This window comes from Oryctolagus cuniculus, chromosome 19 (assembly GCF_051225735.1).
Source record: "Oryctolagus cuniculus isolate XC-2025 breed Fujian yellow rabbit chromosome 19, ASM5122573v1, whole genome shotgun sequence".
Classification (NCBI taxonomy): Eukaryota; Metazoa; Chordata; class Mammalia; order Lagomorpha; family Leporidae; genus Oryctolagus; species Oryctolagus cuniculus.
The window spans coordinates 21,631,103-21,656,395 of record NC_142885.1 but is presented as its reverse complement, the minus strand read 5'-3'; the positions used below and the strand labels follow the sequence as shown (position 1 = coordinate 21,656,395).

The 25,293-nt window shown below is 40.9% G+C and overlaps 1 long non-coding RNA gene across 1 annotated transcript; it reads right to left on the bottom strand.

Annotated features, from left to right (window-relative positions):
• Positions 1 to 146: 146 nt before the first annotated feature.
• Positions 147 to 8,837, bottom strand: LOC149120404 (uncharacterized). The gene is made up of 3 exons (XR_016226195.1): positions 8,670 to 8,837; positions 2,453 to 2,530; positions 147 to 342 (listed from the first exon to the last, which is right to left on the bottom strand). It is a non-coding gene; the product is annotated as an uncharacterized LOC149120404 (long non-coding RNA).
• Between the last annotated feature and the right edge of the window lie 16,456 nt (positions 8,838 to 25,293).

Here is a 25,293-nt window from a genome sequence, read left to right as displayed (position 1 = left end):
AACGTGGTAACACAAAACCTATCCCTTTCAACTTCTGCCTCACATGGCTCTCATTAGTCAACACAAGTTAGTCAAGCCTAACCTACACCTGGGAGGGGAAGTGGCTGCTGATCAAGTGTATCTTTTTAAAATTGAATTTATTTCTTTGTATTGCAGATCAAAAGCAACAGCGAGAGGAAAAGGGAGAGAGAGATTTTCCAACTGCTGGTTCACACTCCAAATACCCGAAACAGCTGGGACTAGGCTAGGCCAAAGTCAGGAACCAGGAACTCACTCCACAAGGGTGGCAGGAACCCAAAGACTTGGACCATTTTCTGTGTCTCCTGGGCACATTCATAAAAGCTGGAAAAGAAGAGTAGCAGGGACTCAAACTAAGCATTTGATACAGGACATGGGCACTGTAAGTGTTGACTTAACCTACTGTGCCACTACGCTCACCCTAATAAAGTTTATTTTATGAAAGATTCTATGTGCAGCAAAACTCATGTTCAATTCATATGAATATGAATTATGAGCATGTTCTTAATTTTCTTTGTTGTTTTCACCTGAATCTTTACTGTTTCTGAAGGTAAGTTCTTTCTCTCACTAAATAAAAAGCTTAAAATTTTAAGAAAAAAAAGACAAGTGCTAAAACTCTTCCCATATTAACCTACATAAGAATTTAGAATTCTATATCTTCCCACTGAATTGATAACTATATCATTATGAAATCTCTCTGAATATATCTAGTAATAGTTCCTGCATGAAAGTCTGTCTTGTCAGATCTCAAGAGAGTCTTCTATTCAAAATGTGTAGGTATATTTTCAACATCTTTACTCTTAAACATTTAAGGATTGTATCCTAAATAGCAAATAATTAACTGGTTTTCCATTAAATAAGAAAATTTTGATTTCTAGCTGGATCACTTAGTTAATTTACATTTAAAATTTTGTGATATGTTTTACCTGAATTTAGCATCTTACTTTGTTTCCTGTTTTAGTAGTTTCCTCTTCTCCCTCATTTTGAATCTATATAGTTTGTTACTTAATTTCCTCTCCATTGGTTTGTTTTTTTTTCTTTTTTTTTTAACTTTTATTTAATGAATATAAATTTCCAAAGTACAGCTTATGGATTACAATGGCTTCCCCCCATAACGTCCCTCCCACCCGCAACCCTCCCCGCTCCCACTCCCTCTCCCCTTCCACTCTCATCAAGATTCATTTTCGATTCTCTTTATCTACAGAAGATCAGTTTAGCATACATTAAGTAAAGATTTCAACAGTTTGTTCCCACACAGAAACATAAAGTGAAAAATAATAGATGATTTTTTAAATGATGATGAAATCAGATCAGACCTATTGTCATGTTTAATCCCAGTGAGAGTCAAGTTGGGAATCGATATTTTTTTTTTTTACAGAAGATCAGTTTAGCATACATTAAGTAAAGATTTCAACAGTTTGCACCCCCATAAAAACACAAAGTGAAATATACTGTTTGAGTACTCATCTCCCACTGGGTGCAGGGCCCAAGCACTTGGGCCATCCTCCACTGCACTCCCTGGCCACAGTAGAGAGCTGGCCTGGAAGAGGGGCAACCGGGACAGAATCTGGAGCCCCGATCGGGACTAGAACCTGGTGTGCGGGTGCCCCAAGGTGGAGGATTAGCCTAGTGAGCCGCAGAGCCAGCCTAAGAGTTATTTATTTTTCAACATGTTATTTATCCATGGCTCACAATAGCTAGTGAGTATTCAGTTTTCTTAAAAGCATGGGGGGGGAGGCATTTGGTGTAGAGATTAAGACTCTGCTTGGGACACCTGCAATCTCAAATTAGAGTGACTGGGTTCAAGTCCTACCTCCATTCTTGATTCCAGTTTCCTGGTTAATGCACATCCTGGGAGGCAGCAGGTGAAATCTCAAGTTTTTGAGTCTCTGCCACACATTTGGGATATACTGACTAATTCTTTGTTCCTGGTTCAACCTGTCCCAGCCTTGGCAGTAGCTAGCATTTGGAGAGTGATCCACTGTGTGGGAGATCCCTCTTTGTTGCCCTCTCCATATGTGTGTCTTTGAAATAAATAAAAATGCAAAAAAAGTGGGATAGTAAAACTTGTATGACTATATCAAAGAGCCTGTTTTACAAGATTGATTTGTAAAGGGGAAAAACAAGTTTCAGACCTGAAAACTATAGAGACAGAAAAATGATTCATCTATCACCAGCTTTGTGCTAAAATCAATGATAAAGGCAAGAGGCAGCCCAATAAATAGGGTTTCAATTGTTAGTCATGCAATGTATTCTGTCCCTATACCCCTTCCATCAAGCACCCCCAACCTCAATGCACAGCTGCAGATCTGCAGAGCAGAGTTTGCTGGTGGCTTGGAACTAGCTGAGGGACCCCACTGGCAGGCAGACATATGTCTATCCTTGCAGGCAGGAGAAGTGGAGAAGCTTTCTTTTCTTTCTTTTTCATCCTTACCTTAAAGCATTCTTGGTTCGAATTCTTCACTTCAACTCCCCACTTTGCCGCTGAACTACTTGGTTAAGTCTGCAGGGCCTGTTGACATTGGGTTGTCTACATTAACTGCCAGAGCTGCTTTAGTCACTGGAATATGATTAAATCTGAAAATTGTATTTGTACAATGATTCTTTGCATGTTTTCACATCTTTATGATGTGAATAAATATTTGTTAGACAGTGTCTACAGTGTTTCAAGTGCCCAGACAAAAATGGAAGCAGTTGGAACATTAAATCTAAAAATTCCAGATGTGTAGAGATATCTGGATATGTCACTGAAATTTTCAGATTTCATCCAGATGTTTGGTGTTATGGTTGCTTGTTTCTACAAAAGTCATACATTTATGGTACAATATAAATATGGATTATGACATTATATAGATTCAGCTTCCCATTAACCTAATTCACTGTGGCCACCTTAGGAAATTATGAGACACTATAGATTCATATATAATTTGTTTTCTTCTCTAATCTAATGTAAACCTAGGAGACCAGATATTATACACATTAAATGCAAATGTGTTTCTCAAATTCTAATGTACTCATTGAAACAAATTTCAAAGCAAAATTCTCTTGGCTGCTTTCTTCATTAAATAGAGTCAAGATTGAGAACACATATTTTTCTATTTACTTGAGGAGTAATTGGATCATCTAAACAATGTAAATATTAAATACTTAATTGACTAAGGAGACTTCATGGTAGTATGTTCTGAACAGTAAAGTCTATAATTGGGGATTTTAAATATTTATCACTATAACAATCTATTTCATGGTTTAGTTATTTTTATTAGGCAGATTTTGTTGAAAAATACCACCTGCATGCAGAGATATTAATAACTTAGAAGGTTTGGCTCGTGTATTTTTGAGTTCATGAATAACAACCTCTCTACATTATTCCTATTTGGATTTGATTTTATCTAATTTGTTAATCACACTCCATAACATGACACATTTTACACAGTCTTACCTTAAATCCAGTCTTGAAAAAAGGGAATTATTTAAAAACCCTCCTTTATTCAGCACTTTTCAGAAAAGTTGCAGATCAGAAGATATCATTGACTTGAACCCCAAATAAAATCAACATCAGCACTCATAAAATGCATGTAGCATGCTCAAAGAGTCTATTTGCTTTGCTGTATGTAATATATTTGGTAAGTCAACTTTCTAGAACCCAAGGTTCTAGCCTAGGTTACTGGAGTAAAAAAAATGTGGAAGGCACACAGGATGCTAACAATGGCAAGGATGTGTGATTCTCAGAGGGAAAATCTCTGTGGTCACAGTCATGTGACAGCTCAACAGTATAGAGTTTTAGGCCACCACTTGGATGGGGGACTTTTAATGACACTCACAGAACAGTGAATGGTTTAGGAACATTCTGTAGAATATGAGTATGGAGCTAACCTTTTACAATTCTCATCACTGATGAAAGCCTCATGCATTGCCAACAACCATCTGTTGTTTCCAAGCCTCCCATTTATTCATTGGGAATGCCTTAAGGGCAAGGTCTGCATTTTATTTTCTGTGCATGCCTCACTCAATCCCTCTCAGCATGGTTCTACACAGTACTGGTACCTGGACATTAAGTAACATCTTAGAACCTGTGAATGGATGAATAAATAGAGATCACAAGTCATCAAGAAAACATGGATTCTTTTCATTCTATATAGCTTATATGGTTTGTAAATTCAGCATACTGTATGTACCATGCTTGTATATTTTCACTAAAAATCATTAGAATACTTATTTTGAAAAGCTGAAGTCTTAGGCATTTGGATGAATATACAAAGGAATTTCAAAAAGTTTGTGGAAAACAAAATTAAAAGTTTATCTTGGTGCAAAAAGTTTTGAACACAGTGAATAATTTTTTTCAAAACACACTGTTTCCCTAAACAGTTTGAAGACACTTCATACTTCAGCTGCCATCAAAAGTAGAAAAATTTTTTTTTCATTCCAGTCAATGAAGCTGGATTAATAGTCATACTAACTTGAACTATAAAAATTTTTATGTATAAATCTACCATGATGTCATTATTTTCATAGAAATATTTATAATCTGGAATTATTTTTTCAGATTGTGTTTGCTCATCTTGAGATGAAGATAAAGAAACATGTCTCCTCCAAATTTTCCTCTTATTTCAACTCACTCCAATCTTCTTAGTATATTTGAATGCAAATGTAAATGTGTTGACTTTTGGAGTTCTGTACTTGTCCTTCCATTTTCTATAAGATGTGTCCATTATGTATCTGTTGCTTTTTTTGTTCCATTACTAACTTTGTGGAATTTTGGTATCAAATATGCAGTGTAACTCTCAAAGAAAATAGTATATAAGGCATTACAATTACTATAAAATCATCAAAGGTTTTCCCCATATAAATATGTGTATATAAATGTATATGCATATATTTATGTGTAAATGCGTATTAATATTTATAGGTATGTGGCTCTTATTTTCCACTATGATGTCTATTTTAAAAATTGAAATGGAAGTCATTTGTTGTGCTGCACCTGTTAAGCCATTGTTTGGGATGCCCATGTAGTGAAGTGTCTGGATTCCAGTAACACCTCCACTTCCTATACAACTTCCTGCTAATGCTCACCCTGGGAGGCATCAGTTGATAGATGAATTACTTGGGTCCCTACCACCCAGGTGGGAGACAGAGGTGGAGTTCTTGGCTCTTGACAATGGTATGGCCCACTCCTGGCTCCTGTGGTTATGGGGAGTGAACCAACAGATGGAAGATAATCTCTTTCACTCTCACTGTCTCATTCTGCCTTTCAAATGAATAAAAACAAAATAATTTTTAAAAATAAAATGGTAAAATGTCATATGGTGAGAAAGAAAACCAACGGACATACTTTCTTTTAAATACAAAGTGGTATTCCTAAAATCCGCACCTTCTTCTTAGAATTTTCTTACGTGAAATTGCACATGACAGATGGATGCTGGTATTACAGAATTACTGTACCTCCTCTCCTAGAGAAGAACATCAGCATGGATTTCAATAACTCTATTCCTCTCATTTTTTGTTTCCTGTCAATATTATTTTGCATGAACATTTCAGTCTTGGTGACAGTGATTATGATGATGACTTATGTGTTTTTTTTTTTTTTTCCCCAATCTGGAATGGTCAATGGAGAAAATATCCCTATGGAGAATCTTGAAAGCCTCATTATTCCAATATCAGAAATATGAAAATTGAGACAGAGAAAAGTGTGGTTTTCCCAAATTCACACAAAAACTCAGAAGTGAAGCCAAGAGTAGTACCCAGCTCATGTGCAACAGATCTAATGCAACCTGCACTGTCAAGCTCACACGGTGATTAGGCTGAGTAGTGTAATTACCTAAAGTACAGGGCAGGAAAATAGCACCCCATTTACCAACCCAGTCACAGCAAGTGGAGGAATTACATGAATGAGAGTCACCATATGGATGGTGCTCACACATTTCACAATCCTGTACTTTACCTTCTTATCCTGAATGCTCTAAAAACAGGAGTTTGAGATAGAATTCAAATAAAAAAAAACAAACCCCAATTCTGGAGCCAGATAAAGACGTAGGTGTTTAAATCCTGCTGTTAGATTAAATCCTGGGGTTAGAGTTTCCATCTGTGTCATGTTCATGTAAACTTTACCTCAATTGTCTCATTTATAACACAGAAATAATGTTCACAACATGAGGGGAAAGTGTATTAGAAATAAAGCACAGGTAGCACATATGCTGTAACATGATGCATGTAGTGATCCTTATGAGTAGTAAGCAGTAATAATATGTCAGTTCTCATCAAATATTTTTAAAGATTTATTTATTTATTTGAAAGGCAGAGAGTTACAGAGAGGCAGAGAGAGAGAAAAAGAGGGAGAGAGAGAGAAAGAGGGAGGGAGAGAGAGAGAGAGAGGTCTTCCATCTGCTATTTCACAGTCAATGATTATAGGCTGGCAACGTGGCTCAACAGGCTAATCCTCCACCTGCAGCACCGGCACATTGGGTTCTAGTCCCAGTCGGGGCAACAGTTCTGTCCTGGTTGCTCCTCTTCCTAGTGTCTAGCTCTCTGCTGTGGCCCGGGAAGGCAGTGGAGGATGGCCCAAGTGCTTGGGCCCTGCACCCACCTAAGGGACCAGGAGAAGCACCTGGCTCCTGGCCATTGTGGGGGTGAACCAACGGAAAAAGGAAGACCTTTCTCTCTCTCTCTCTCTTTCACTGTCCACTCTGCCGGTCAAAAAAAAAAAAAAAGAGAGAGAGAGAGAGAGAGAAAGTCAATGATTATATTAACTTAATACATTTTGTGTCATGCATGGTTGCACATGGATTGGATGCCTAAGACCTACTTACAACTATATCATGTTATTTTTTAACTGTTCCACATTTAACCAGAAGAATTTGGAAACATTACCATCATTCCTCCTTCCTCCATAGAAATAAACAGAAAACTAATTCATAAACATTTCCAAATTACTCATTATTCGATTTTGTTTCAGAATGATTAGATTGACAAAAATTTATTGATTCTATTCTTAGTCTAGCAAGACATATATGAGTATTCAAGAAATACAGTAAATTATATTTTTGTATCATATTTTCTCTTTGTGAGATACATTTTATCACACTGGTAAACAATCTATCTAATTTAATTTTGGGGAGATCCTGCTCAAATTGAAGGTACAAAACATACTTTTCTATCAATCACTTGAAGGAATAAAAATTATGCTTGTATTGAAGATATCTATTTCTTTTTGTAGAATAACTCTGACTTTCAAAGAAAATAAATCTTAAAAAACAATTCTATAAAACTATTCAGTTAACATTTGAGGTAAGTGATACTTAGGTGAAAATATTTTTGTAGAACTATTCAAGCATCCACTGCTTTGGCAAATGTGTAATACTGATGGTTGAAAATATTTGTACATCTTTTTTATGTTCAGTGTATATTGATATTGAAAATCCATCACTTATCTAACCTGATGAAACACGAAACTCAAAGTATTATTTTATTCAAGCTAATACTTCTAATTAAATAATTTGCTTGGCTTTCATTTTCTTTGTAAGAGCTCCACTTTCATTGGCTTTGCCAACATTGGAATTGGTAATTTTTGTGATCCTGGGCCTATGTAATGTAAGAGAGTGGTGTTTAAAAAGTAGTAAGCAGGAGCGAGCATTTGGCCAAGTGGTTAAGAATCCCCTTGAGACAACCTTGCTACAATGGAATGAGGGCTTCTGAGTGTTGTTTCCATTTCTAACTTCCTGCTAATGCAGACGCTGGGAGGCAGCACAGGAGGGCTCAAGGAATTGGGTTCCTGCCATGCACACACAGTAGAATTACTCTCTGCCTTTCAAATGGATACATGAAAACTAAAATATAGAAATACAAAACCTGGAGAAAGTTATGTCTAAAATTATCAGGCTTTAAAAACACACACCTGTATATTCATTAGACAATCGGCTCCTAACACTGCTACACCTGCAGGTCCAATTGGGACTGTCAGATGGACCAACATCAGCGTGACCAGTGCCAGTCCTGCCGGCTCAAGAAGTGCTTCCAGGGGGTTGTGCAGAAGGAGGGTGAGTGGCCCCCAGCCCCGCTGCAGCCTAGGGGGGGCGTGCGGTAGGTGGGTGAATGGCACCCCAGCCCGCTGCAGCTGGTGGGGGAGGCCTGCGGAAGGAGGGTGAGCGGCCCCCATGCTCCCTGCAGTCGGCCGGTGGGGCCCGGGCTTGGCACCTGCTAACCACAAGACCAGGGCCATTGCACCCTGTACTGGCGCAGGAATCCAATTACAGCTGTGGCCAGGGCCTGGTCCCCTGCCCAGGCCTGGCCACTGCGTCCTGAAGAAATACACAGACACACATACACAGACACACACATACATGGACACACATATACATGCACACACACGCACAAACACACACGCACATACACACATTTATTTGGTTTCTGTTGCCCCCACCCCTGCCTCTGTTTGCTTAAGGCAGGAGCTGGGCAACCTGAGCCCGTGGGGACCCCACTCTTGTTCCCTCCCCTAGAAGCCCCAGCCTGGCCCAGGGCAGACACAGTCCAAGCAGCGTGGCCCTAAACGCCAATGCCCTGCAGTTTCTCCAGGCTCCACACAAGGGGGGGGGCGGCAGTGGTCTCGGGGTAGGGGTGGGGGTGGGGTTCCAGCCTCAGGATAAATGCGCACCCCATACCTGCTTTCTGTCTGCCAGTGCTTCCCAGGGTCTGACCCCAGTCTCTCGAGCTTTCGAAGTCCTCCCCCCTCACTGCGTCTGTGAGGGAAGCTGATAAAGTCGGCTCAGAGCCCCTTGGAAAAGCCACTCCCTTCAGCTTGGGGGCTTCACCTGTGCCCCCTCTTCTCACGTGGCTGATCTGAAATCCCGCTGGCCCGGCCCTCAGGTGGGCGTGCCTACAGCCACGTGATGCATCCCCCACCCCATGCGCGGCCTCCCACCATCACAGCTCACAACCCCTTACTTTGCTTTGGAACCCAATGACTTCTCCAGGGACTCTCTTTGTCTTGTGCACTGTTGTGCCCCAGGGTCCCTGCATACAGTTGGCCCTCAGTAAATAGCCCATGGCTTCAGTTGCCACCAGGGTAGCCCTTCCTCCATGGCCAATGCTGCTCTAAAGCAGATTTGTTAATTCGGAGGTTGGTGTTAAAGAGGGAGTTGTGGGTGGGATTTGAACCCCACGCCCCAGCCTGGGCTGGAGGTGGGAGAGTTGAGGGTGGGGGTTTGAAGAAGGGGGGGTGAGCAGGTGCAAAGGCCCTGGGGTAGGATGGGGGGGAGGAGTGGTGCAGGCGGGGCTTATAACCAGGGCAGCACTTTTGGGCCCCATTTGACCACTCCTACTGCACAGCTGACCCCCACCCCCGCAGTACTCAGCCCCACCTCCAGCCCCTAGTCCCTCCAGGGCTGGTAATGTGCCCTGCGTGAGGCTGGCCTAGGGCTGGAGCTCATGGATTCGATCAGGCCAGGTGGGCGGGCTCATTAAGGCTCCTTAATTTGCCCTGCCTGGCAGCCAGCCCTCCCTGCCTCGGTTTTCCTCCTCCCACCTCACCTGCTTGCTGCGGGCGAGGCCCCAGCTCCCAGTCCCACCTGGGGAAGACCCCAGGCCCCCTCCTCACCCGGGCTCTCCTGGAGCTGGGGTGGGGGGACTCTGAGGGAGCCTCGCTCTGGCAGTCTTCTCCCTGCCCTTCTCTCTCCCTCCTGCCGCCCCGCAGCGCTGCAGCACGGCCGCATCCCATAATCACTGCCCAGCAGCGCTGGCCTCCTCCTCCGGCAGCCCTCCTGGCTTGTTCGCGGTGCAGCTGTGGGCGCGGCAGGTGCAGGTGGCGGCGGCGCGGCGCTGGGCATGGACCAGGTGAGAACGCTGGCGGCGCGGCTGCTCTTAGCGCTGCCCCTGCCTGCACAGGGCGCCACTGCCGGCCAAGCGCGCGCGGCCTTCCTGGACCAGGAGCAGGTGGAGGAGCTGGGCCGCCTGCAGGGGGACTCGGTGGAGCCCGGTGCCTCAATGTCATGGCGCTCTCGGCCTCTGCGCGCAGGGAGAGGCTGCAGGAGCAGGCGCAGGTGGCTCTCATGGAGTATTGCGCGCCCAGTACCCGTCCAAGCCCCAGTGCGCCCGGCCCTGCGCGCGCTCCAGGCGCCCCTCATTGTGCAGCTCCACTTGCTGCGCCAGGTGGGCAAGACGCCCGCCCAGACGCTCACCCGGGACTCGCTGCTGGCGGGCAGCCCCTTCAACTGGCCCTAGGGCTCTGGCCGGTGAGCCACCGCGTCAAGAAGACACTCTGCTCTGATTTCGGTATCACAGATTGCACAACACCTGGAAATAGTTTCTTTAAATGTGACGATCGGTTACAACGCAGAGAGGTTAAATGAAAAGGTGTCTAATCACGACCACACTCTTTCTTAGTAACTTCAGGCAGATTTAGCATCTCTACAATATATTAAATAATGGCCAGATATTTCCCAGGAACACCATGTTTTTCTGATGGATTTCAAAATTTCATGGGAAATAGAAGTAGAAGATAAAGTTTATGTTGGTGCATAACATTTGAAATATGTATTTCTCATAATACATGTTTTCCATGAACTTTTTAAATAACCCATGTATATATAAATTTCAACATGTTTTGAACCAAAATAAATTTAACTTTTAATTCCATTTCCACAATCTTTTTAAGGTACGCTTATGTGAGTCAAACAGATGGCTTCGCTCACGTAACACAGGCTTGAGGAAATGTATCTGTATAAACATGTTTTTGGGGCTGGTGCTGTGGTGCAGCAGGTTAATGCCCTGGCCTGAAATGCTGGCATCCCAAATGCCACCAGTTCAAGACCTGGCTGCTGCACTTCTGACCCAGCTCTCTCCTATGGCCTGGGAAAGCAGTGGTGCTACACCCCTTGGGAGACCCAGAGGAAGCTCCTGGCTCCTGGCTTGGGATCGGCGCAGCTCTGGCCATTGCGGCCAATTGGGGAGTGAACCAGTGGGTGGAAGACCTCTCTCTCTCTCTCTCTCTTTCTTTCTGCCTCTGCTCTCTCTGTGTAACTCTTTCAAATAAATAAATCAATATTTAAAAAATAAATAAGCATGTTTTTGAAAAATAGTGGAGATATATATATATCATACATCCTGCTTTGCAAGGGTTTTTTTTGCTTAATAATGTAAATATATTTTATTGCTAAACAGTATGTTTCTTCATATGGATTTATCATATACTATTTAATGAATACTGTACTGTTAGATATTTACTTTTCTATCCTCAAGTTTCCCTAAGAAAAAGTTTCCATAGACACTTCTGAAACCTATTTTTCCAAAGATTTTTTTAAGAAGTGCTTATTTGGGACAAGAGTATATAATAACATAATCTGTATTGCTAAGACTTTTGGTACACATCACCAATTTCTTTTGCAAATTCACATTCTATTCAATGGCCATTGCCTCATATATGTCAAAATGTCAACAGTTGCAATAATTTGAATCTGATGAAAAACACATACTTTAATTTGTATTTATTCAATTTTTAAATAAATTAAACTTCTTACTGAGTTTGCTGATAATTATATATATATTATACATAGTTATTATATTATATATTATATTATAGTTAAGATATATAATATATAGTCTAATGTGATATATTCTAATATATAATTATATGTTATTATAAATTATATAATTATTATATATGTTATGTAACTATATAACTATGTCATATATTGTATAACTATATAATATAATAATATATGCATATATGTGTATATATATATACACACACACACTCATAGATTTATTTTTTTGACAGGCAGAGTTAGATAGTGAGAGAGAGAGACAGAGAGAAAGGTCTTTCTTCCATTGGTTCAACCCCCAAATGGCCCCCATGGCCGGCAAGCTGAGTCAATTCAAAGTCAGGAGCCCGGTGCTTCCTCCTGGTCTCCCATGCACGTGCAGGGCCCAAGCACTTGGGCCGCCCTCCACTGCCTTCCTGGGCCGCAGCAGAGAGCTGGACTGGAAGAGGAGCAACCGGGACAGATTTTTCATTCATTTCTGGAAATATTTTTTAAGATTTATTTATATATTTGAAAGGCAGAGTTACAGAGAGGCAGAGGCAGAGAGAGAAAAAGGTCTTCCATCTACTGGTTCACTCTCCAGAGGGCTGCAACAGCAAGAACTGCCCTCATCTGAATTCAGGAGTTTCTTGTAGGTCTCTCACAAGGGTGCAGGGGCCCAAGGACTTGGGCCATCTTCTACTGCTTTCCCAGGCCATAGCAAAAAGCTAGATATGAAGGGGAGTACCTGGGACTTGAACTGGGGCCCATATGGGATGCCAGCACTGCAGGTGGTGGCTTTACCCACTATGCCATAGCATCAGCCCAGGATATACTTTTTAATTTTAACAAAGTTAATAAACTATGAGTAAAAGTAATTGAGGAAACACAGGGAAAAGTAACACTAGTGTCCATTTTCATGTATTAAAACAATTGTTTACAGAGAAAAGAGCTTTGTCAAGATCAGAAAAAAATATTGTGAAACTCTTAGGGGTAAGGCCGGCGCTGCAGCCCACTAGGCTAATCCTCCACCTGCAGCACCAGTACCCAGAGTTCTAGCCCTGGTTGGGGCACCAGATTCTATCCTGGTTGCTACTCTTCCAGTCCAGCATTCTGCTGTAGCCCAGGAAGGCAGGGGTGGATGGCCCAAGTCCTTGGGTCCTGCACCCATATGGGAGACCAAGAGGAAGCACCTGGCTCCTGGCTTTGGAATGGTGTATCTCTGGCCATAGGGGCCATTTGGGGGGTCAACCAATGGAAGGAAGACCTTTCTCTCTGTCTCTCTCACCATCTAACTCTGCATGTCAAAAAAAAAAAAAAAAACTCTTGGGATAAAAACTTGACTAGAGATAAAAATCCACTATACTTTGAAAATCAAATTCCCAAACACAAACACAAATATAAATTCCCAAAATCCAATATAAGAAGTATAAAATAGGAAAACTCCAAATTAAAACAAGCAAGTTGAATCCCAGTTTGAAGGCCACCAGCCAATAAAACAGTTAGAGAAACAAAACTTCAGTTATAGAAACACAAAATATTTCAAACATTTAAGAAATAAAAAAACACCTATATTTCTCAGATGTATCAAAGTATAAATAAGCAAAGCATATTTTCAGATTTCTTTAAGAAAGCCAGCATTACATTGATAATGATGCAAAGTTGACCAGAACTTTCAATATAAATTAAGTATAAACTCTCTTTCATATACAGATGTATAAATCCTTAGTATTTGTATAATAAATGAAATCGCATATGAAAATATAATGAATAACAAGTCACATATAATAAAAAATACAAGAGGTGGTTAACATTTCTTAACAAGTCATGTAAATTTTCCAGGTAGGTGACAAATTCAAGGAGAAAATCACATGACAATTTAATGTTCAAAAACATTTAAAAATCAGCATGTAATTTTTAAAAACTGCTTGCAGTATAGTAAAAAAGAGCAATGGCTTTCTTATTCAGATCAAAATTTTTAAAAGGATCCTACAACGAAAACCATGATTAATACAGAATCATTGACAGCTTTTACCCTGGAAGTAAACCTAGACCAGGAAGTCCACTAGTGCCAACTTCTTATTGGAGGAGTAGTTGGGGGCAAGGGGGAGAGCAAAAAGAAATAAAATAAGATGTAAAGATCAATTTCTTAACAATAAATTGCCAATATATTGGAGATATTTATTTAGGGAGAATCCATAAAATCTAAAAACAAATAAACTGATAAATGAATTTAATGTTGTGGGAAAGATCAATGTTTTAAAAATCCATTAGATTACCAAGTGCCAGCAAGAAATAACTAGAAAATATAAAAGATCAATAGGCAGAGTAGAAAACAGAAGAAAAGAAAAAAAAGAGTAAATTATGTTACATCTAAGTGTTATTCAAATCAATAATACAAACGACCCAACAGAATGAGCAGAAATACAAGGAAAACGAAAGCGCTGGAAGCGGATAAACAGAACTGTAACTCACTGCAACAGGTTACCGCCAGCTCCAGGCAGCATCCGCAGGGAGAAGGACGGGGACTCAGGGCGAGGCCAGTGGGTAGCAGGAGCTCGGAGGTGAGAGCCCTCCAGCCGCGGGGAGGCAGAGCCCAGGGGCGGCCATTTCAGACCTGAACCCAGGTCTGTCTCTCGCTGTTCCCATCCAGGACAACTTGAAGTTAGGGGTCCTTGCTATGGGGGACGCTGATTGGCTCCGTGCTTTGTGACGTTCCGTGCACTCAAGGCTGGCAAACTGTCCAATCAGGCAAGGTGACGTCCACAGTGCATCAGCACGCGGGGCCTGGACGTCACAATCTTCTCAGAGTTTTGCCTGCAGAGTGAACTCCTGGGAGACAGCTCCGCCGCCAGGAGGCTCCCAAGCGAGGTCGACCTCTGCAGCTCTCCACCTTCACTCACCTGGGACACTGGGCACCTAGGAAGCTGACAACCGCGACATGGTGAGTGTGTGGACCTGGTTGTACCGAGAGGGGAAAACGGAGCCGAAGGCCAGGAGGACACAGGCCTCCGGCATCTGTGGGCTCCATATTGGCGCTGGCACAGGGCTTCCCCTCGGTCCCCTCAGACCCGTGGGTTGGGGGTTTTACCGGCACCCAGGAGCCCCGAGGTCCTGCCCCTTCCCTGCTTGGGTGAGACTTCTCAGCCCAGAGCCATAGCAGGCCAGCTGTGTGGCAGTAGCTGCACGTCTCCCCCGATTGTGCAGTGGGGACTGGGTGGTCTCTAGGGAGAATGTGGGCTCTGTGTATGTGGTTCATGTGGGACAGGCGCTGTCGGTTCCTCCTTCCCTCCCCACAGGGACCTGGTTCCCCCGAGTTTTCTCAATATGTGGCCTGCAGGGTACTTTCCAGGGCATTGACCTCTTTACACAGCTGTTTCTAGGATGTCTCACTCCTTCATATGTTTCCAATATCACAGTAACATAGACTGAGTAAGGTAGAAACAGAAGTTTTACTTGGCTTGGGGTTTTCACCCAGGTTTTAGAGAAGCAGAAAGACCCTGTAATTTGGTACTTGGGCAACGTCTTAGCACTTGCACTTTCTCTGTACAGGGTGCCATCTCTATTTGCACTTTCAAAATAGAAATTTTGACCACTCAAATTTATGTGTGTTTTAAAAATGATTTCTCTTGCATGAAAGTCTTCCAAATCCTGTAGATATGTCTAGTTTACTAAGTTATTTTGGATTTATATTTTAATATAGGAGTCTGTTTAGTTTTGCTTGTTTTAATTTTTTCAAGATTGTCAGAGTATGACTGACACAATTTGTGTATCATCAAAAACTGATGTTTTGCTATGTGAGGGACGTTAAAAAGTTATGGACAATTCACATTATCTTTTGATTACATTTTTTCATAAACTTTCTGGAATCCTCTTGTACATATACATTGTGAAATGATTAAGACAATCTAACATATCCATCACATTACATCCCTATGTTATTAAAGAATATGGAAGATATTAACAAGTTGTGAGTATGTGATATCATAACCAACTGTTTACTGTGTTGAATATTAAGGTCTTGAGGTGTTAATTTTGTTAATTTATCTCATAGCTGCAAATGTGTGTTCAGCTAACATTTTCCCATGTCCTTCACTCTCAGCCCATGACAACCACCATTCTATTCTGTGATTAAGTGCGACTTTCTTAGATTACACATATGAGTGATATTGTGTGGCATTTATCTTTCTGTGCCTTATTTCAAATAGCCTAATGTCCACATTCATATTTTTGGATCCACATCCTGACAAAATGGAAGAATTTCCTTATTAAGGTTGTCTGTGATTCCTGTGTATGTGTGTTTATCACATTTTCTTTATTCATATGTTGACAGTGGGGTTGTCTCCATATCTTGTTCTTGTAGATAATGCTGCCAGTAATGTGGAGATAAAGGTATCTATTTGAGATATTGATTTGGTTTCCTTTGGATATACACGCAGTTGTGAGATTGCTTTGTCATATGTTCTATGTTTAATTTTGATTGAAGACCTACATAATGTTTTCTATATTGGATGTACCAATTTACTTTCTCAGCAACAATTTTTATATTCCTTTTTTCCACCCTGGGCCAATGTTATCTTTTTACTTTTGGATAATTATTTTAACATATATGAAATGATAATCACTGTGGTCTTAATTAGCATTGTAGTCTTCATTAGCTGTTTCTGAACCCCTTTTAAGTTACCTGTTGGCTACTTGTATATATTCAATGGAAAACTGATCAATCCTTTGTGCAATTTTTATTACAATATTTGTTTTTTAGTTGTTTGTGTTCAAACTCAGGTTGTCCAATGTTTTCTTCATTTCTTGCTTTATCTGTTCTGTTTTTCCTATCACATGCAGAATATTTCTTAGATTTTTTTCAGTCTTTGCTTTTGTCACCTATGCGTTTAGTGTCATATCTAAACAATCATTGTTGAGACTAATATCAATGAATTTGCTTCCATTTGTAAGGGGTTTTATATTCTCAGACCTTTTATGTAAGCCTTCAATTCATTTTGATTTGACTTTCATGCCTGGGTAATATAAAGATATTATATTTCAGTTTTTGGCATGTAGATGTCCAATTTTCCTCTGCTTCAGATGTGGTCACTAAACACTAAGTGGCAGGATCCAGGCAGAAACTGTCACAGTCCAGTTTTTCCCTAACCTGCCTTGTCTCCCAGACCCACTCTTCTGTGCTCTGCTGCTCTTCCCTGTCTACATGAATAGACCTCAGAAGTGAGCATGCACAGAGAGAGACACATGAAGCAGTGTGCAATGTTGGGGAGAAGCAGAAACTATGTAGTAAAGGGGCAGGGCCCAGAAGGCTCTGTCTCCTTTCTCTGAAAGCCTTGGATATACAGAGGCACTTCAAAAATTCCCTGAGGGATTGACATTTGGCATGTGTTACAACCCTGCTTAGTATGTCCACATCCTATATTGGCATGCCTAGGTTACAGTCACAACTCTCAATTCCAGCTTTGTGCTAATATGCACTTTTGGAGGGAGTGATGGCTGAAGTATGTGGGTCCCTGTAACCCACATGAGAGACTCGTATCATCTGGGAAGCAGAGCTGATGGGGTCCTCCATGCAGAGTGGATGAACATAAGGTGTTCCTTTGCTGCAATGTGTGTTGGTGATCTGGAAAATAACACTCCATCATTAACTTCGTATGTCAAACAATGATGCACAACTGAGAAAAGGAGCCCACTGAGGTATTCAGGCATTTTTTCAATTAGTCTATGCTGCTGCCATCCCCACAGGGAAGGGGCCCAACTGGAATAGTCCCAGTCTGACCACATGGATGCAGGAGGTTTATTTAAATTTTGAAAATTAATTTTATTCACATTAAAGGCACAGTGATCTCTCATCCACTCTTCTCTCCAGATATTCACAATAGCTGGAATTCAGCCAGGTTGTGATGTGAAAACATCAGGTTTTATGAAGTGAAAATCCCAGAACTTGGTGTGGGTGGCACAGACCCAAGTATCTGAGCTATTATATGCTGCCTCCTAGGGTGCACTTTAGTAGGAAGCTGGATTGGAAGTGGAGTGGGACTCAAACCTACTCTAATATAGGATGTGGGTCTCGAAAGAGCCATCTTACATGCTGTTCCCCAATGCTCACCCCTCTGTTATTTTAAGAGGAGCCCTACAACAGTCCAAACCAACTCTCCTGGCCCTGATGGTCATAGCCCCTGAATTTAAGCTGTGCAGACCCTCAACACTCTAGAAAATACCCAAGTACATCCACGCAATGGAGTGTTCACAGCAGCAGCTTCCTGCTGTGCTTGTCACTCAGAACTATGAAGCTAAAGGTGTGCCATCAGGTGCTGTTCTGCCTGACACCTCTTCATCCACTTTCCACAAGCTGATAGCACATCTGGCCATCCACATCAAAGTGGTCACTATTAGATGCTGTGTTGAAGGGGGATCCCAAGTTGTCTCATTTCAGATAAACTTCATGTGTTGCTTCAGACACTCCTCAGCACTGATGTGGCTCATCCCCCCAGATAGTCTCCATAGTAGGTCCCTTGGCACAGTAGTTCATACACCCCACTGGCACCTCTGTGGGTGACACTCATCTGTTCACTGGGCTCATAGCCTAGATAATTGTGACCTGTGGGCACTGAATCAGGTATTACTTCATTAGTGTGGTGAACCAGCCTGCTGGGTCATTGGCAAAAAGGAGGACAAGTCCTTAGTATACCTGCATGGTCAACATATTAAGGCGGGACTCTTCCTTTTACCATGAACGCTGGTATTGTTTCTCCCCACTTCTCATTTACCATTTCTCATCCTTGGTTGGCATGGACAGTCTGGAATATCTCTTCTCCACCATGCCTAATGCTTTGTACAGATGGGGTATGCTGATGAAGAGCCTGTGCATTTCCTCAATTACCTCTGCAGCATCAACACTCAAGCAAGGCCATAGTAGAATTTGCCTGTTAATCACCACATAATGGAAGCATGTGTTTTGAAATTTGTATTTGTAACTTATTGCAGGTGGAAGCCTAACATCCTGCCTCACAATAATAATTCCAACCAGCCTATTTTTACAGGTTAAAAAAAGAAATCATTTTCGGACTGCATTGATTTGCAAAAACGTGATAAAATAATTCTAGTGACATTAGGGTTAGATGTTTAATATGTTGGTAAATTTGTCTAGAGAGAGTGCCTGCCTTCTAATTTTGTATTAGGAAGGAAGGCAAGTTAGGGGTGACAACCATAGCATTATGTAGTGAGTACTAGACAACTTTTCTGTTTGGTTTAACCCTTTGAACAGTCTAACATGGAATAGAAGCTGCTCAAATGTTTGTTGAATGGGTAGAAATATCCAAGGAACCTGGAAGATATGAGAAATACCCAAAAACCTATATTTTTTCAGTGATTTACTGTATGCCCAGCTTTGGCTTCATGCTGTGGGAGCCAGTGCTGTGTCTAGGAATACTGATAGCAGCAGCAATTTATTGTGCTTCTTGTGAGCCAAGCATTCTGCACACATTTGTTTTTCATTCTCTCTGTTACTCTGTGAGTTGGACATTGTGGGTTTTTTTTTTATCCATAAGGAAACTGAGGCCAAAAGAGGCCAAGTAGCTGGACAACAAACAGTAAGGTGTTCCCTTAACTCCTGTATTCTAAGGCCTGCTTGGCTCATAAAGCATCCTTTCTTGTGGGAAGTAAACATAATTGGGACAATTACAAATTAGCATGCTAGGGAATAATTGTATAGTATGCCTCTCTTTCTACATATTTGTGTGCTACCAGCATTTCATAAAGTGTGGGGTTTTGTCATGATTAAGTCTGTATGCTTTGGAGTTAGATGCATGGATTGGAATCATTCCTGTGTATGTAAAACTGGACATGTAGCCTTGCATTTAAACATTTATTACAACTTCTTATAAAGTATGGATAATAAAGGCATCTGCCTCCTTGTTGTGAGGGATGTGTAACTTGTGTAAAATAATTCAGTGTGTGGTAGGCATTGCATCTCAGCATGTTAAGCTACAGCTTGGAATGCTCACATCTCATATTGGGGTGATGCTTTGAATGCTAGCAACCACCATTAAGCTAGCTATTGATGTACTTGGGAAAGCAGTAGAGGATGGTGCAAGGGCTTGTGTCCTGCCACACCTCTGGGAGGTTTGGATGGAGTTCCTGGCTCTTGACTTTGGACTGATTCAGTCTTAAAGATGGGCACTTGATGATTGATCCAGTGGTTGGATGCTTTCTCCCTCTATTCTCCCTCATCACACTCTCCCCCTTCTCTCTTTACCTCCTTCTTTATCTTTTACTTTGCCTTTTAAATAAATAAAAACAAAATGGTTCAGTGTCTGACAAACTGTGGTTCTCATACAATTCAGTGTCTGACAAACTGTGGTTCTCATACAATGTAAGGTTTACAAAGCCACTGATTTGTATCAGTTTTATTCATCTATCCTACACATCTCAAATGGTGATTTTAAAATAGGTAAACAGTAAGTGTTTAATGAATAATATATTTTAATATGTAAATATCTAGGTCCAATTACATTAGAAAGATCCTCATTCTATTTTCACATGTAAAGCAAGATAGGGATGGACTGAATATGGGGCAACATAAACCCAGAGGCAGAGGGGAACCAGAAGGAATGGAGAAACTTTTGCAAAATGAATTATTGGAAAGTATGCTGGCTAAATAGCTCATTTACATGTTTTCTTACTAGTTTTAGAATGAGTATACTCTCTATATTTTTCTTGGCAATCACAATATAATGTGACACACGTGTTGTGGCAATAGGACTCCATTCTAATGTTGATCCTACAAAGCTGTTTTACTGTTTCTTAGAATTAACACTGGATTCCACCTCACTTGCAATTTTCATTAGAGAGTTGCTATGGAAAATTTCTATACCTCTCAAGAAAGAGTAATACTGACATGTAAGGCCAGGTGCATCACTCAAATCATCCCAATCAGGTTTCTCAATGCTTGATATAATCAGAAAACTGTGTTTTCTTAGCTTCTTGGTAAAGTTCACTCATAAACTCAGAAAGAATTTATTGAAAATATGTGTGTCTGTCCATGCCTGTAGTGTAACAAGTGTAGTCTATGAATTCAGTCCTGTACTTTAGGAGTTTATAGGATTATTGAATGAAGCAAGGAGCATAATAGATATCTATTTAAAATGTATGATGGCTTTTGTACTTAAAATATGTTCTAGATCTTTCATGTCAGTTAATTGACATTAACTGTTATTTTGCATCCTTGGAACTGCATTATGGAATATTTTCCTTTCATATTTCAAAGTAAACACCACAATTCTCAAAGATGGTTTTGTGATTCTGGTCATTGCTTACAACATGTTGCTGTGAAAATAATAGAATGGTTGCAATCTCATGGTTTTATTGACTGTGGGTTTGGGAGATTCCAAAATGGAGGAAAGAATAAATTGAAATTCTACTGATTTTGCTCTTCATTGGAGCACTGCACAGCATAAAACCACTGCCCTTCCAAGCTTTCTTCAACCACACACCTCATTCTACCAAAGTCTTTTTTTTTCGCATAGTCTATAATTCCATTTATACAGAAGAGGCAAATATATATGGAGAGATAGCAGTTTATGACTTACATGGGTCTGCTGGGTAAAATTGGTATAATTGGAGAAAGACTTCAAAAATGCTTGTAAGAACTTTTGGAGTGATGGGACTTCCCTAAAAGTGGATTGTGGTGGTGGTTTCCCACCGGTATACTGTGGGGAGCAACTCAGACTAGACTGTTACTCGAATTAAGACTTATTCTATGCATCTGCTCTCCCACAATATGGCGCTGGGAGAGGAGGAAATAGCTTCTACACAGTTGCCTCCAGTTCAGCCAATAAACAGCAGGACCTGCTCCTGATTGGAGGAGAACAGCATACTCGGCATGTGGGTAGCAGAGTTGGGATTGGTGGAAGAGGACTATAAAGGAGGTGAGAGACAACATGCACCAGGAACATCTAAGAGGAACACCTGAGCAGCCCCCGAGAGAGCCAGCCGGTGGTGTGCCGCTCCCCCGCGGAAGTGGGGAAAGTGGCAGGGGGAACCGCCCTTCCACAGAGGTGGAAGGGACGGTAGCCAACCCAGGAAAAACCAGCAGCAAACCCGGGGAGGGCCGAGCAGACAAAAGAACAGCGCAGGGTCCTGTGTTGTTCCTCCGCGAAGAGGGGGAGCGACAGTATACATTTATCAAAAGTCATTGAACAGTATTGTTAGAATGTATGATTATTTTATGCATGTGATATACACAAATTTTAATTTCAATCTAAAAATTAAAACAAATTATGCACAGTATTTTTACCTTTAACAGAAGAAAGAATAATCAGTGTTTTAATTCTATCTAGACAAGTAGTATAAAATATCAAATCATATTATATAATATATATAAATAATATCTGACAATAATCCTAACACTACTACTAGATATGTGCTGTCTATATGTTAATTTGCTTGATCCAACCTGCCTATGAAGTAAAATAATCATCTTCATTTTACATTAGAAGGGCACTTATCATGGTTTTATATTTTGCCTAAGGTAACACAAATTGTAGTTGGTAGAGGTACAATTTGATTTTTTTTTGACAGGCAGTGTTAGGCAGTGAGAGAGAGAGACAAAGAGAAAGGTCTGCCTTCTGTTGGTTTACTCCCCTAATGGCCACTATGGCTGGTCCTGTGCTGATCCAAAGCCAGGAGCTGGGTGCTTCCTCCCAGTCTCCCATGCAGTTGCAGGGACCCAAGCACTTGGGCCATCCTCCAATGCCCTCCCAGGCCACAGCAGAGAGCTGGACTGGAAGAGGAGCAACCGGGGCTAGTATCTGGCACCACAACTGGGACTAGAACCTGGGGTGCCAGCACCGCAGGCAGAGGATTAGCCAATTGAGCCACAGCATCAGCCAGTAGAGGTAGAATTTGAATCCTAACAACCTCTAGAGTCTGGCTGGCAATATCTGATAGGATGATACCATGGATTTGCCATGCACTCTTCTACCTCAGAGCTTTTGCCCATTCTGTTTCCTTTAGAAGAACACACTTACACCCCTTTCTTCCTGTAATAACTCTTATTCATTTTTTGAAGTGGAGCATAACTGTTTTCTGGAGTCTTTTTTACCCTCTTTTTTATTTTTTATTTAGTAAACATAAATTTTCAAAGTACAGTTAATGGATTACAATGGCTTCCCCCCCATAATTTCCCTCCCACTCACACCCCTCCCATCTCCCACTCCCTCTCCCATTCCATTCCCATCAAGATTCATTTTCAATTATCTTTATATACAGAAGATCAATTCAGTATATATATTTTTTGTTTTTTTTTCTTTTTTATTTAGTAAATATAAATTTTCAAAGTACAGTTAATGGATTACAATGCCTTCCCCCAATAATTTCCCTCCCACTCACACCCCTCCCATCTCCCACTTCTTCTCCCATTCCATTCACATCAAGATTCATTTTCAATTATCTTTATATACAGAAGATCAATTCAGTATATATTAAGTAAAGATTTCATCAGTTTGCACCCACACAGAAACACAAAGTGTAAAATACTGTTTCAGTACTAGTTATAGCATTAATTCACATTGGACAACACATTAAGGACAGATCCCACATGAAAAGTAAGTACACAGTGACTCCTGTTGTTGACTTAACAATTTGACATTCTTGTTTCTGGCGTCAGTAATCTCCCTAGGCTCTAGTCATGAGTTGCCAAGGCTATGGAAGCCTTTTGAGTTCGCTGACTTCAATCTTATTCTGACAGGGTCATAGTCAAAGTGGAAGTTCTCTCCTCCCTTCAGAGAAAGGTACCTACTTCTTTGATGGCCCTGTTCTTTCCACTGAGATCTCACTTGCAGAGATCTTCCATTTAGGTCTTCTTTTTTTTTCCAGGTTGTCTTGACTTTCCATGCCTAAAATACTCTCATGGGCTCTTCAGCCAGATCCACATGCCTTAAGTGCTGATTCTGAGGCCAGAGTGCTATTTAGGACATCTGCCATTCTATGAGTCTACTGTGTATCCTGCTTCCCATGATGGATCGTTCTCTCCCTTTTTGATTCTATCAGCTAGTATTAGCAAACACTAGACTTGTTTGTATGATCCCTTTGACTCTTAGACCTATTAGTGTGATCAATAGTGAACTGAAATTGATCACTTGGACTAGTGAGATGGCATTGGTACATGGCACCTTGATGGGATTATATTGGAATTCCCTGACATGATTCTAACTCCACCCTTTGGGGCAAGTCCGATTGAGCATGTCCCAAATTGTACATCTCCTCCCTCTCTTATTTCCACTCTTACATTTAACAGGGATCACTTTTCTTTTTTTTTCTTTTTTTTTAACTTTTATTTTATGAATATAAATTTCCAAAGTACGATTTATGAATTACAATGGCTTCCCCCACATACCGTCCCTCCCACCCACTACCCTCCCCTTTCCCACTCCCTCTCCCCTTCCATTCACATCAAGATTCATTTTCGATTATCTTAATATACAGAAGATTAGCTTAATATACATTAAGTAAGGATTTCAGCAGTTTGCTCCCGCACAGAAACATAAAGTGAAAAATAATAGATGATGTTTTTTAAATGATGATGAAATCAGATCAGACCTATTGTCATGTTTAATCCCAGTGAGAGTCAAGTTGGGAGTTGATAATTTCCTTTTTTTTTTCTTTTTTTTCTTTTTTTTTTTTTTTTTTTACAGAGGATCAATTTAGTATACATTAAGTAAAGATTTCAACAGTTTGCACCCCCATAGAAACACAAAGTGAAATATATTGTTTGGGTACTTGTTATAGCATTACATCTCAATACACAGCACATTAAGGACAGAGATCCTACATGAGGAGTAAGTGCACCGTTACTCCTGTTGTTGACTTTACCAATTGACACTCCTGTCTATGGCATCAGTAATCTCCCTATGCTCCAGTCATGAGTTTCCAAGGCTATGGAAGCCCTCTGAGTTCTCCGATTCTTATCTTGTTTAGACAAGGGATCACTTTTCAGTTAAAATTTAAACACCTAAGAATAATTGTGTGTAATTATGGAGTTCAACCAATAGTACTAGAACAAATCAAAGAGAAAATACTAAAATGGATATAGTATTACATTGTACATCAACAGTCAGTACAAGAGCTGATCAAGTCATTGTTTCTCATAGTGTCCATTTCACTTCAACATGTTTCCCCTTTGGTGCTCACTTAGTTGTCGCCGATCAGAGAGAACATATGATATTTGTCCCTTTGGGACTGGCTTAATTCACTCAGCATATTGTTTTCCAGATTCCTCCATTTTGTTGCAAATGACCGGGTTTCATTGTTTTTGACTGCTGTAGAGTATTCTATAGGGTACATGTCCCATAATTTCTTTATCCAGTCTACTCTTGATGGGCATTTGGGTTGGTTCCAGGTCTTGGATATTGTGAATTGTGCTGCAATAAACATTAGGGTGCAGACCGCTTTTTGTTTGCCAATTTAAATTCCTTTGGGTAAATTCCAAGGAGTGGGATGGCTGGGTCGAACGGTAGGGTCATATTCAGGTTTCTGAGGAATCTCCAGACTGACTTCCATAGTGGCTTAACCAGTTTGCATTCCCACCAACACTGTGTTAGTGTCCCTTTTTCCCCACATCCCCTCTAGCATCTATGGTTGGTAGATTTCTGAATGTGAGCCATTCTAACCGGGGTGAGGTGAAACCTCATTGTGGTTTTGATTTGCATTTCCCTGATTGTTAGAGATCTTGAACATTTTTTCATGTGTCTGTGGGCCATTTGGATTT